The 15,225-nt window shown below is 40.4% G+C and overlaps 1 non-coding gene across 1 annotated transcript; it reads right to left on the reverse strand.

The window, feature by feature from the left end:
* Positions 1–1,462: 1,462 nt before the first annotated feature.
* LOC119874400 lies at positions 1,463–1,567 on the reverse strand. Its single transcript, XR_005368194.1, has one exon. It is a non-coding gene; the product is annotated as a U6 spliceosomal RNA (small nuclear RNA).
* Positions 1,568–15,225: the final 13,658 nt, after the last annotated feature.

Below are 15,225 nucleotides of genomic sequence, written 5' to 3' on the forward strand. Positions count from 1 at the left end.
TGTTTATTTTAATGTATAGAAATATACATTTTTTTGTGAGTTGACCTTGTATACTATGGTTGTGCTAAAGTTGTTTATTAACTTAGGACCTTTTTTAGTAGGTCCTTGGGATTCTCTATAAAAAAATTATGTAACCTGCATAAAGGCACAGTATTCTTTCTAATTAATATGCATTTTATTTTCTTTCTTGCCTTATTGCACTGACTAGGATTTTCAGTGCTATATTGAATGGAGAGGAGATCCTTGTTTTGTTCCAGATCTTAGGCAAAAGCATTTAGTCTTTCACCATTAAACATCATGTTAGCTATAGGTATTTTTTAGAAAATTCCCATTTGTTTATAGGTTGCTGAGAGATTTTATCATGAATGAATGCTGGATGTTTTCAAGTACTTTTTCTGCATTGTTTGATAGGCTTTTGTCATTTTTCCATTTTAGTTTTTTAATATAGTGAATTATACTGATTGATTTCTTAATTTGGAAACTGCCACACATTCCCAGGATAAATCCTACTTGGTCATGGATTATTATTCTTTTGATATATTACTGGATTTGATTTCCTAGTATTTTGATGAGGCTTTTTGTTTCCTGTTCATGAAGGACATTGGCCTGTACTTTTCTTGCCCTGTCTTGGTCTAGTTTTGGTATCAAGGCAATTCTAGTATCATAAAATAAGTTGGGAACTGTTCCCTTCTCTTCCATTTTTTGGAAGAGATCACATAAAGTTGGTGCTATTTGTATTTTAAAAGTTTGATAGAATTCACCAGTGAAAATATCTGGGCCTGAAGGAGTCTTTGTGTTTTTTGTTTGTTTGTTTGTTTTAAGGTTTTAATACATGGGTTCAATTTCTTTAATATATACATTACCTATTTCTTCTTGGGTGAGTTTTGAAAGTTTGAGGCTTTTTTTAAAAGATTATTACTATTATTTTTAAATATTTTATTTATTTATTCATGAGAGACACAGAGACACAGGCAGAGGGAGAAGCAGGCTCCATGCAGGGAGCCCGACTTGGGAGTCGATGCCAGGTCTCCAGGATCACACCCCGGGCTGAAGGCGGCGCTAAACCGCTGAGCCATCGGGGCTGCCCAGAGTTTATCAATTTAATTCATCTTTTCACAGAACCAGCTTTTGGTATCATTGATTTTCTCTATTTTTCTGTTTTCAATATCATTATTTCTCATCTTCTTTTTAAAAGATCTTATTTAGATCTCCGAAAGAGAGAGAGAGAATGAGAGAGAGAAAGAGCACGAATAGGGGGGAGAGGGAGAAGCAGGTGCCCCAACAGGCTTCATCCCATGACCCTGGGATCACAACTGGAGCCAAAGGCAGATGCTTAAACAACTAAGTGGTCCAGGTGCCCCATGATTTCTCATCTTTATGATTTCCTTTCCTTTCATTTACATTGTGTTTATTTTGCTCTTCTTAGTTTCTTTTCTTTCTTTTCTCTCTCTCTCTCTCTTTTTTTAATATGGAACACTTCATGAATTTGCCTGTCATTCTTGCACAGGAGCCATACTAATCTTCTCTGTACTGTTCCAGTTTTAGCATATGTGCTGCTGAAGCGAACCCACTCTTCTTAGTTTCTTAAAATGGAAGAGCAGTCCATTTTCTAATATAGGCATTTTAAATTTATAAGCATTATAAACATTATATACATTCCCCTTTAGGCACTGCTTTAGCCTCATCCCACAAATTTTTATGTGTTGTGTTTTCGTTTTTGTTCAATGAAAAATTTTTTAAAATACCTTTTGGGACTCTCTCTTCGACCCATGGATTATTTAAATGTGTGTTAATTTCCAAGATCCTAGAGATTTACACATTATCTTCCTGCTGATTTCTAGTTCAATTTCATTATGGTCAGAGAACATGTATTAAATGATTTCAATTCTTTAAATTTGTTGAAGTTTGTTTTATCACCCAGGAAGTGTTCCGTCTTGGTAAAGATTCCATGTGTACTTGAAAAGAATGTGTATTCTTCTCTTATTAAATGGAATACTTTACAAAGGTCTATTAATTCCAGTTGTTTGATAGTGTAATTCAGCTCTTCTATATCCCTGCTGATTTTCTGTCTAGCTCTATCATTTATTAATGAAAGAAGAGTAGTGAAATCTCCAGTTACAATTGTGGATTTGTTGTATTTTTGCTTCCTGTGTCTTGAAGCCCAGTGGTTTGCTGCATATACGTTTAAGGCTATTATGTGTTCTTGACAAATTGACCCATTTATTGTTATGTAATGTCCCTCTTTATGCTTGTTAATTTTCCTTGCTTTAAAGCCTACTTTTTCTAATGTTAATTTAGCCATTCCAGCTTTTGCTTGCTTAGCTTTTGAATGATATATATCTTTTTATATTCTCTTATGTTCCTTATGATATTATATTTAAACTTGTTTTCTTGTAGACAGCCTATCTTTAATTTTTTTTTTAATCAAAAAACAATTCTGGCAGTCCCTATCTTTTAATCAATGTGTTTAGACTATTTGCATTTTATGTAATTTTTAGTATATTAGACTTGTATTTACCATTTTACTATTTGTTTTCGGATTTTTGTTCCTCTGCTTCCCCATTCTTATTTCTTTTTGATTATTTGATAGCTGATTAAATATGTATTAGGATTTCAGGTATGCTTTCTTGAATCCCTGAGGTTCTGTTCATTTTTTCTTCTTTTTTTTTCTCTGTTGTTAAGATTGGATAATTTTTATCAATTTAAGTCCATAGACTCTTTACTCCATCATCTCTATTCTTCCCACCCAGTAAATATTTATTTTAGTTATTATATTTTTCATTTAAAATTTTTCCATTCATGTCTTTTTTTTTTTTTAAGTTTCTCTACCCTCCGTGTAGGGCTCAAACCTACAATCCCCAGATCAAGAGTCACAGGCTTTACTGACTGAGCCAGCCAGGTGTCCCTTATTTCTTCTTTATATCTTTTATCTTTTTGCTGAGACGGCCTTTGTACCATCTATACCTCTTTGAGCAGTGCTTTTTAAAAGTCTTTGTCTCATTATCACAACATCCATGTCTCCCGTAGAGTTGGTGTCGGTTGATTGTTTTTTCCCTTACCACTTGAAATTTTCCTGGTTCTTCATATGCTGATTAATGTTGAATTATATCTTTTCTTTCTTTCTTTCTTTCTTTCTTTCTTTCTTTCTTTCTTTCTTTCTTTCTTTCTTCTTTCTTTCTTTCTTTCTTTCTTCTTTCTTTTCTTTCTTTCTTTCTTTCTTTCTTTCTTTCTTTCTTTCTTTTTTTTAGATTTTTATTTATTTATTTGTTTGACAGAGAGAGAGAGAGAGAGAGAGAACACAAGCAGGGGGAGCAGCAGGCAAAGGGAAAAGAAGAAGCAAGCTCCCCGCTGAGCAGGGTAGGGCTCCATCCCAGGACCCTGCAACCATGACCTGAGCTGAAGGCAGGTGCTTAACTGACTGAGGCACCCAGGCGCCCCTGGGACGTTTCTAAGACTAAAAACAGAGACCTCAAAAATTAGAATTTGTTAGCACACCTTTTGGGCTTAACTGAGTTCTGTAATATCATTACAAGCCAGTGGAATATAAAAGAGGATTAGGCATACTTTAAACACACACACACACACACACACACACACATACACTACATATGTATGCAAGGTTTTATGTTGAACTCTTGCTTTTTAACAAATTAGTAAAAGAGTATGGCTCTTTTTATTTTTTTATTTATTTTTATTTTTTTATTTTTAGTATTGCTCTTTTTAAAGCAATAATTATTGTACTCATGTGCAAGGTAAAATGTTTTTTAAAATATTAAACTTTTTGATAGCTGTGGCCTCCTGGGCCTCTTTTCACTATGCCCTCATTACCTGAGCTTCTCCTTCAGGAAACCCCAAATGTACCTTTTATCTAGCAATTAAAGAGTTAATAAGTCTGGCCTAGTAGGGCCTCCGTTCTAGGGTTGTGGTTGAAGACTATTCTGATTAGTTGAGGGCAATGCCTACCAGTCATTAAATATTTGGAATATTACTTCTGCCAGTGCCTTATATTTGTACAGCATTTTATAGTTTATGAATGATGTTTACATATATCATCTTAAGTTAAGCCGCATGCTAACTCTGACATCAGTAGGAATTATTATTTGCCCTCAGAAAACATCGTGATGATGAAATTAACACATGATTAGCATGGAAAATGGATTATTATTGGGGGAACTCTAGGCTCAGGAAGGTTCTCATTTACCCAAATCACATGGTTATAGGAGTCGGAGTCTAAACCTCTCCCAGCTCCAAGAAGAGTACCTGTCTTAAGTGTGGGTTTCGGGGAAGGAGAGTTCCCTCTGGGTTGAATACATCTGGGAAAGCAATTGTAGGAGGAAGGCGCGGAGCTTGATACTGAGAGATTGGTGGGATCTGGTAAGCAAAGATGAAGAGCAGGATATTTTACTCAGGGAGTATGAAAGGGGGCCCAAATGTAGTCAAATATCCCATTTCCACCATCCTTTGGAGACTCCTTCTCTGGAGGTACTAGAACTGAAATTCCTCAAGGTTGGATCACAGAAAGTATCTGGACCGAGTTCTCCTTCACATTGGTTGCTTTTCTCAATCTTGGATCACTGTGGGTTCCTTCGAATATTCATGAGTCACTGAAAACAAATTGTACTTAGAGGGTCATGCATCTCCTTCACAGTCTGGTCCCTCCAGATAGAGTCTTTGACGAGAAAGAAGGTGAGGAATTTCTTAAACAGTATTCACAGCTCCTCAGCTGCTTTGCCAAGTCCACAAAAGCTTATCAGAGACGAATATGTTGCTCTAAGTCGAAATGTGGCAGTCATGGCCCTAAAGTCCTTTGGGGTGCCTGTGTCCTGTCCGTAGTAATGATGGGAACAGTTTGTTCCTTTTAGCTCCTTGTAACAGTAGGGTTGCATTCAGGTTTTGTAGAGCCCTGCTCTTACACAATTTGGGGCCTCTTTAAACACACACACATGCACACACACAATTACAAATAAAAAATTAGATGCAGGACTTTGGAAAGAACTCTGTGAAGGTCTAGAAGCATTAACTTCATTAGTTTCATGGTGCATTTGACCCTTGAACAATGCAGGGGTTAGCTGAAAATCCACTTTTTTTTTTTTAAGATTTTATTTATTTATTCATGAGAGACACAGAGACAGAGGCAGAGACACAGGCAGAGGAAGAAGCAAGCTCCCTGCAGGGAACCTGATGTGGGACTTGATCCCAGGATCCCGGGATCATGACCTGAGCCAAAGGCAGATGCTCAACCACTGAGCCACCCAGGTGCCCCGAAAACCCACTTTTGATTCCCCCCAAAAACTCAGCTACTAACAGCCTCCTGTCGACAGGAAGACTTAACAATAAAACTGTCAATAACCCGTATTTTGTATATTAGATGCATTATATACTGTAACCTTACAATAAAGGAAGCTAGGGAAAAGAAAGTGTTAAGAAAATCATAAGGAAGAGAAAATACGTTGACAGCACTGTACTGGTAAAAAAATGCATGTGTTACGCGCGGACCTTCACAGTTCAAACCCTCGTTGTTCAAGGATCAACTGTATGCCTATCTGTGCCGAACAAATCTTACAAAAGGAGGAGAAATTATTCAATTGAATAGCACAGAAGTATTTTTCACTGTATATTCACAACTGCTTGATGTGTAATTTTAAAAATCTGTTAAAAAAAAGGGAAATTATCCAATTGAGGGCCAATTAATTAATAGGAGTTCTTTTGTTTTGTTTTGTTTTGTTTTGTTTTTGGATGGTACCTGTGCTCCCAGGCTGGTTTTTTTCTCCCCAGTACTTTATTTATTTATTTATTTATTTATTTATTTATTTATTTATTTATTTGACAGAGAAAGAGAGAGAGAGAACACAACCAGGGGGAGTGGCAGGCTGAGGGAGAGAGACAGGCAGACACTCCACTGAGCAAGGAGCCCAGTGTGGAGATCGATTCCAGAACCCTGGGATCATGACCTGAGCTGACAGCAGATGCTTAACTGACTGAGCCACCCAGGTGCCCCATTTTTAAATAGTTTTATTTAAATCTAATAGACATACAACAAACTACTCATATCTGAAGCATACAATCTAAGTTTTGAAATATGCATATACCTGTGATACTGAGAGATTGGTGGGATCTCAAGATAGTGAATATATCCATCACCCGCAAAAGTTTGTGTTCCATATAATTGGGACATCCAGCCCCTCCTTATATTCCCTGCTCAACTCTGCCCATATATTATATATACTTTATATCTGCTTTATCCTTTTTCTCTCTCTTTTTATTTATTTTTATTTTTTTTAAAGATTTTATTTATTTATTCATGAGAGACACACACACAGAGAGAGAGAGAGACACAGGCATAGGGAGAAGCAGGCTCCATGCAGGGAGTCCGATGTGGGACTCGATCCCGGGTCTCCAGGATCACACCCTGGGCAGAAGGCGGCACTAAACTGCTAAGCCACTGGGGCTGCCCTCTCTCTCTCTTTTTAAAGACTTTACTTATCTATTCACAAGAGACCCAGACAGGCAGAGACATAGGCAGAGGGAGAAGCAGGCTCCCTGCAGGTAGCCTGATGCAGGACTCGATCCCAGGACCCCAGGATCATGACCTGAGCCGAAAGCAGAAGCTCAACCACTGAGCCACCTAAGGGCCCCTCTTTTTTCTCCTTTTTTAATTAGGTAGGCTCCAGGCCCAGAGTGGAGCCCAACATGGAGGTTGAACTCACAACCCTGAAATTAAGACCTGAGCTGAGATCAAGAGTCAGACACTTAACCAACTGAGCCACCCAGGTTCCCCAATATGCTTTCTTAGTTGTTCAAAGCAGAATAAATTTGGTCTCTGTTATTTTATCTCACCCAGAGTAAATGACTCCAGGCATTTTTTAATGCAGAGAAAAATATTAATCCAAATATGAAGAAGTGAAGAGATGTTCCTTCAGGATAAGGATGGTTTTGAACAGAGAAATCTGAAGACTAATAATCTGAGAGATTAAGAGCAAAAGTAAAGAACACACCTTACTAGTATGTCCAGTCCAAAGGGGTCTTTGTCTGTAAACTCACAGATGCACTTTGGGATGTGGTCATCAGTGCAGAATCATGTAAAAAGGGACGCCTGGGTGGCTCATTGGTTAAGTGCCTGCCTTTGGCTCAGGGCGTGATCCTGGAGTCCTGGGACGGAGTCCCACATCAGGCTCCCTGTAGGGAGCCTGCTTCTCCCTCTGCTTGTGTCTCTGCCTCTCTCTCTCTCTCTCTCTCTCTCTCTGTCTCTCGTAAATAAATAAAATCTTTTTTTTTAAGAATCATGTAAAAAAGAAAATGGCAGACTTTTCTGCCATACTTGACCTGTCATAAATCCACAATGAAATTAATTTTAGTTTCTATCTATGCCGAGTGTGTGTACTTGTGCCCAAACGAAGTTCTATATGAATTTAATAATTTTTCTATTATTCACTTCATCACCAATGTTCACTGAACAGTCACTGTGCCATGTAACGGAGTTACTGTGGGGATTGGCAGAGATATTTGCATCTTCCCTCACCCTCTGTGGAGACTCTGGCAGATGTCAAGCTGCTTTGTTATCCAAAGTGGGGCCCAAGTGCCCCTTTTAGGGCCACCAGCCCAGTTATTATTTCCTTCCCAAGTACTTGCCCACTGTACGTTTAGTCCTCAATGAACACTCTTTCTCTAATATCTTATTACTAAATATTTTTCCAATATATGTTCTCTCTTATGAATGAATGAGATCATAAACCTCTTAAAGGCAAGTATTCATATTACTTCTAAGCATCTCTGTCCTCATCACAGAACCTAATACAAGTTGATATATATTTATTTCACTATTATATCCTTTCTTTTTTTTAAGATTTTATTTATTTATTCATGAGAGAGACACACACACACACACACACAGAGAGAGAGGCAGAGACACAGGCAGGGGAGAAACAGGCTCCATGCAGGAGCCCGATATGGGACTCGATCCAGGGTCTCCAGGATCACGCCCTGGGCTTCAGGCTTCTTTTTTTAAGTAAACTCTATACCCAACATGGGGCTTGAACTCACGACTCCAAGATCAAGAGTCGTATGCTCTACCCACTGAGCCAGCCAAACACCCATATTATATATCTTTACTATATAATTAACACTTGTTCATAATGAAGATCTTCATTATGGAAATGTTTGATAATATAGACAAGCAAAAAGATTTTTAAATTACCTATAATTCTACCAACTCCAAATAACTACTATTAACCTTTTATATAGGGTGTACACCAAGCAGGATGCATAGTTGCCCCTAAGGGAGCTAAAATTTTAATGGAATAAATTGAAATAAACACAACTACAAATAAGGAGGGGTAAGTGGATGGATTTACATTTTTAAAAGTATTTTATTTATTTATTTTGAGAGAGGGGTGGCAAGGGGCAGAGGCAAGGGAGAGAGAGAATCTCAAGTAGACTCCATGCTGAGTGTAGAGCCTGTTGCAGAACTCGATCTCACAACCCTGAGATCACGACCTGAGCCGAAATCAAGAGTCCGATGTCAACTGACTAAGCCACCCAGGAGCCCCTGGAGTTACATTTTTTGAGAGGCCAAGAAGATGTGGTCCTTGTGGCCCAGGGTGTGCAGCGTAAGTATGTTTTTTACAGATTTGGCCAAGCATGCCATCAGAAAATAGTTTTCCTCTCAGTTCTTGGAATCCTTATAGTAGGGATGAAGACTGGCCTTCTAGAATAGTGTTAAATGCCTTGAGAGGTCCCAGAACCAGCAACATCAGCATCGCCTGGGAACTTGTTAGAAATGTGGATTCTCGGGCCCATCCTAGAGCTACTGAATTACAAACTCTGGGGGCTGACTCAGCAGTTTATGTTTTAATAAGCCCTCCAAGTGATACTCTGATACACAACAAAGTTTAAGAACCACTAACTAAAAGCTGGGATTATATCCTGTTCATTGTTGTAGCCTCTGCCTCAGCATGTGGTGCCTAGAAGGTTGAAAAGAATTTGTTAAATCAGGAATACAAATACCCCTTAGACATGAATCAATTTTAAAAATGATTTTTATTATGATACATTTCTCATAGAAATACATAAAAGATATAATGAATACTTAGTCTATCCAGCACAATTTATAGCAAACTAAATCTTAGCAGTTTGTCACATTTCCTTCAGATATTTTTTTCTAGAACAAAAACATTGCAGCTACAACTGAGTGCTTTTGGTATATCCTCTTCCCAATCTCATCCTTCTTTCTCCTTCTGTAGAAATAACCAAGATCATGCCGTTGGCATTAATCATTCTCATACATGTTTTATGCTTTTACTACATATTCATGTATCTATAAACAATATATGGAATTGTTTTGCAGGTTTTAAACTCTTTGAATGGTGTCATATTCCACATACCCTGCAATTAGCTTTTCTGTATTGTTTTTAAGATTTATCATGGGGCAGCCACAAAGCCATGATTCATCATTGTAATTGCTGTATAATATTCCCTTATACGAATATATGATGATATGTGAAACTGATCTTCTATTAATGACATTTAAATGTATTCAGTTGATTTAGTTTCTCATTGTTAATAGTAATGCCACCACAAATATTCACACCCTCTAGTCCAACCAAATAGTGTTTATCTAAGGTTTAGCCCTGAGAATAGACTTCCTGAGATTTAGGAAGGTGAGCATTTCCAATCATAATAGATAAAAATCATTGCTCCTCAAAGAGGTTGTACCGATTTCTCCACCTTTTTTCCAATGTTTGGTGTTGTCAGACTTTAGATTCTTGCCAATTTGGTGAGTATGAAACAGCATCTCATCCTTTTTCTAAATCTTTCAGTACCTTACATCCTAATGTTGAGCATCTCTTTATATGCTAATAGGCCATTTGGATTTGAGAGATATGAAGTTAACACATATTCACATCAATTTAAATCCCTGATATCATCTCCATGTCTGAAAGAGAGTTTTAATAGGGAGAAAGCCTGAGAGGGAGGAAAAAACGGAAAAAGCCCTGCAGAGATAGGAGTAGATGAAGTGAGGGGAAGCTAGACATACCATTCAACTTCCTGGAGGTCATTTCCAGGGACCTGGCCAATTGTCACATCAGTTCTATTTCAGTCCCCCAGAGTGGAGTCCTAAGTCCTGGGAGCGGTTGAGGTAGAGTGGATGGTGTAGTAAAATCTTCACTGAGGAAGGCTCTTTCTGGTCCTGAATTTTTCAGTCTTTTTTGGTTCAGGACTAGTTAACTCACTGTTAATGAAAGATGTACATCCCTACTAAGATGGGGGAAATGGAAGGGGTGATTATCACAATAATTAGGGGATTGGCATTGGTGGACTGGGACTAGGAGTGCTATAATTGCTTCCATGTATGAGACAGTCCTACTCAACAAGGAATGTCCATGACCACTCCACACAACTTTCAACGGCCCTGCTAGACATTTATCTAGGTGAAAAACCTGTCCAGAATGGTCAAGCCTAGCACTTGACTGTTTTCCGTGTCATCGCAACGTGTTTTGTCCTGGGTTTAAATTGATTGTTCTGGGGATCCCTGGGTGGCGCAGAGGTTTGGCGCCTGCCTTTGGCCCAGGGCGTGATCCTGGAGACCCGGGATCGAGTCCCACATCGGGCTCCCGGTGCATGGAGCCTGCTTCTCCCTCTGCCTGTGTCTCTGCGCCTCTCTCTCTCTCTGTGACTATCATAAATAAATAAAAAAAAATTAAAAAAAAATAAATTGATTGTTCTGGGAATGTAAACCACTATTTAAACTGAGAGAAGAGGGATCCCTGGGTGGCGCAGCGGTTTGGCGCCTGCCTTTGGCCCAGGGCGCGATCCTGGAGACCCGGGATTGAATCCCATGTCGGGCTCCTGGTGCATGGAGCCTGCTTCTCTCTCTGCCTGTGTCTCTGCCTCTCTCTCTCTCTGTGACTGTCATAAATAAATAAAAAAAAATTAAAAAAAAAAAACTGAGAGAAGATTCTTTTTTTTTTTTTTTTTTTAAGATTGATTGATTTTTAAAGCACCAGCAGTACAGTGGGGAGAGGGAGAGGGAGAGAAACCCCTGAGTATGGAGCCTGATGTGGAGCTTGATCCCATGACCCTGAGAACATGATCTGAGCCGAAACCAAGAGTCAGTGCTCAACTGACTGAGCCACACAGGTGTCCCTAAACTGAGAGAAGATTCTAATTTCATTTTGTTCAGAACTTTACCAAGATTTTCCCAAAAAAGTCTTCCACCTGACAGTACTGATCATGGTATTTAAGTCACCAAGACGAGAATTAACTGGTGTCAGCCTCTGATTGAAGTTATCACCTTCATGGTGATTCTTCACATACGTGCGAACATCTGACAACTTCATTATGCCTTCTATTATAGTTAGGCCTACACCTTTCCTATAGTTTTATGGTAAACTACTCTTTTATTTCTCCTTTATATTTGAGGCTTATAATTATTTTAAAATATTGTGTGTAGAATGATCATAGTACCTGTGAATTTCATTTTGGTATTTAAAAAGGACATTACAAAATGTTTTTTGAGAACCAGTGAGTTCATAGTTCCTTAGTAAGGAAATTTAGGCTAAGAGAGTGAAAAAAATAAATAAAACCCAAACCCTCAGTTAGCTTAAGATGACACAGTGGGTAATTGAGAGAAGACAGCTGTACAACCTTTGCTGACTGGCATCAAATCTAAACTCTTTGCATTAAGCCACTCTACCTTCCAAAGCCATGGCCTCAGTGCAAGTAACAGCAATCACAAAAGCTTATAGGTACCTGATACTTGCCAGACATGGTTCTTAAGGGTTTTACATTTACTAACTCTCTGACCCTCACAACAACTTGAGGTAGGTAACCTAAGGTAGGTACTATTCCTTATTATACAGGTGAGGAAGCCGAGGCACAGAGAGATTAAGAGATATTCCCAAAGGCACACAGCTAATGTGTAGCACAGCTAAGATGATCAATTCCTGGCTACCTGGCTTTGCATCACTTCACTGTATCTTTCTTTCTTTCTTTTTTTTTTTAATTTTTATTTATTTATGATAGTCACACACAGAGAGAGAGAGAGAGAGAGAGAGAGAGAGAGAGAGAGAGGCAGAGACATAGGCAGAGGGAGAAGCAGGCTCCTGCACCGGGAGCCCGACGTGGGATTCGATCCCGGGTCTCCAGGATCGCGCCCTGGGCCAAAGGCAGGCGCTAAACCGCTGCGCCACCCAGGGATTCCTCTTTCTTTCTCTTTCTTTTTCTTTAGTTATTTAGGGAGGGCTTTATGGGATTGATTTCTTTCGGGCGGGTGGATTAGGAGTTGGAGGGAAGGGAGGCTTCGTATTCTTGTATGTCGTTCTCTCCTCTTTTTGTCTTTCTTTCTCTTATTTCTTTCTTCATTTTCTTTCGTTTCTTTCTTTCTTTCTTTCTTTCTTTCTGATTTTATTTATTTATTCATGAGAGGCACAGAGAGAGAGTCAGAGACACAGGCAGAGGGAGAAGCAGGCTCCATGCAAGGAGCCCAATGTGGGACTCGATCCCGGGACTCCGGGATCAAGACCTGAGCCAAAGGCAGATGCTCAACCTCTGAGCCACCCAGGTGTCCCTCACTGTATCATTTCAAAGACAGGGTCAGGAAGCCAGGCAAACTTAACTGAGGCATTCAGGCTGTAGAAATAGAGGGAAATGGACACACCCAAGCCAAACTGTTGCTCAAGTAATAGAATGTCCCCGGATGAGCTCTGAGGTATATATGGATCTCCTGACACTATATGCAAACTACGCATCTATGTGTATATATTTGCACGTTATTTTAGTGAGCAAGTTCATGGTTCCCATTTGATTCTCAAAGCAGTTCCTGACCACAGAAGTTAGAACCACTTGTTATAGAGAAGTATCAGCAGGATTTAGTGAGGAGGAGAATCTGAACCCAACCCTGGTGCACAGGGCACTGAGTGCTGGGATAGAAGCTCCCTTTGCTAGAACTTCTCCACTCTTGGGCATCTCCATCTAGGAGCAACCTCTCAATTTCTGTTCCCTGCAAAAGCAAACCCTGAGAAAGTCAACACACTGCACAAATAAAATCCTTTTTTTTTTTTAAAGATTTTATTTATTTATTCAAGGTAGAGACACAGGCAGAGGGAGAGGGAGAGAAGTAGGATCCATGCAGGGAGCCTGACTCGGGACTCGATCCCGGGTCTCCAGGATCACACCCCAGGCCGAAGGCGGTGCCAAACCACTGGGCCACTGGGGCTGCCCAAATAAAGTCCTTTCTATGTATTCAGTTACATGCAAAAGATCAGAAGCCACTGATTTATAAAGCAAAGGAGGAGAAAGAACCATGTTCTAAGAGCATGAGTGAGGTTGAAAGGGCCATTCAAGGTGTGCCTGGGTGGCTCAGTGGGTTAAACATCTGCCTTCAGCTCAGGTCATGATCTTAGGGTCCTGCGATTGAACCACATCCCTGCTCATCAGGGAGCTTGCTTCTCCCTCTCCCTCTGCCTGCTGCTCCCTCATTCATGCTCTCTCTCTCTCTCTGTCAAACAAATAAATAAAATCTGGGGGGGGGGGGGGGGAAGCCATTCTATACACATGTGGCTGTAAGCTTTTTCTGCCTCAACACATCAAGAAGACTTAGAAGAGGGATCCCTGGGTGGCGCAGCGGTTTGGCGCCTGCCTTTGGCCCAGGGCGCGGTCCTGGAGACCCGGGATCGAATCCCACGTCGGGCTCCCGGTGCATGGAGCCTGCTTCTCCCTCTGCCTGTGTCTCTGCCTCTCTCTCTCTCTCACTGTGTGCCTATCATAAATAAATAAAAGTTCAAAAAAAATTTAAAAAAAAAAAAAAGAAGACTTAGAAGAGGCACAAACCACCATGGGCCATGCCAGGATCTCATGTGCAAGTAACAGCTTCTGAGGGGGAGACTGTCAACGCTCCTCAATGTTCTGTAACCCCTGATCCCGCCCAGGTGACTTCCTCCAGCTTTGGTGGGAGTCCTTATACACACCAGCAGCTTCCTATCCCAAACACTTGCTCCTTTTCTGCCTCGAAGCTGTCTCTGGACCCAGGGCCCTATTAGTTCACGCCCCCAAGGACAGTGCTGAATCAGGTAGGGAGTTAGTGAATAAATGCCTCTGCTTTCCTGCCCTTGGTGGGACAATTCTGAGGTGTGTTTTACACAGTCTCTCAGACCGTCCCCAGTGGGATTGGGCCCCAGCTGCCCACAGCAGTAGGCCACTCCTCAATGCATCCTTTACTGACTTTTCTTACCTTGTGTCTCAATTCAATTTCCCAACCCCTCTTCCTGGAGCCAACTCTAAAATAAACTGTATCCAAATCTTTGTCTTAAGGTCTGCTTTTAGGGGAACCTGAGCTAAGATAGTCTCCCTTAAAGGTCAGGCATCAGCTAAGAAACATGGCTAAGCAAGCAAGGCTCCAGCCAGACCTTAAAGCCTATCTTGCCAGATGCACCATGGGCCTGGCATTGTTGGGGATGGGGTGCTCACAAGACCCTTGTAGGATGAATCTGAAGTGCTCTAAAACCGGGGGGGGGGGGGGATCATTTGTTCAAATCCTTAAATGAGGGGCACCTGGGTGGCTCAGAGGTTGAGCATCTGCCTTTGGCTCAGGTTGTGATCCCAGGGTCCCAGGATCAAGTCCTGCATTGGGATCCCACAGGGAGCCTGCTTCTCCATCTGCCTAAGTCTCTGCCTCTCACTCTCTCTCTGTGTCTCTCAGGAATAAATAAATAAAATCTTTTTTAAAAAATCCTTAGATAAGAAATTCTATCATAGAAGGCCTTATCACTACAAAGCTGTATATAAGGAGACTTGTCCCAGGACAGACTTAAGGAAGACAATTTCAGAGAGCCAACTTAAAAACAGGCCTTAAAAGAACAGTCTTGTGAAACCAGGGCCTCTGCAAAAGGTTGTGCCCTGGCTGAGGAGGCAAGGGGAGTTGAATTCCAGCTGGCATTCTGATCACCAAGCTATGTGCCCATGTAAAGAGCCTACTTTTTAAAATGTGTACAGAAGGGGGAGGTTATCTACACATGGCCCTGTGTGCATCCACCACCATCTCCTGGTTCACTCTTAAAAAAAAAAATCAGCTAGGTTTCATCTTCAGATCCAAACTATCATTGCTAGCAATATATTCTTTATAATGATATTCCACTGATCTAGAACAAAAGCAATCTGAAAGCCCCGGGCTGTTTGTTGTAATGGAATATTCCTCATGTGAAAAAGTAAGCATTGCTGTTGTATTATTAA

This window comes from Canis lupus, chromosome 12, assembly GCF_011100685.1.
Source record: "Canis lupus familiaris isolate Mischka breed German Shepherd chromosome 12, alternate assembly UU_Cfam_GSD_1.0, whole genome shotgun sequence".
In the NCBI taxonomy this organism is placed as follows: Eukaryota; Metazoa; Chordata; class Mammalia; order Carnivora; family Canidae; genus Canis; species Canis lupus.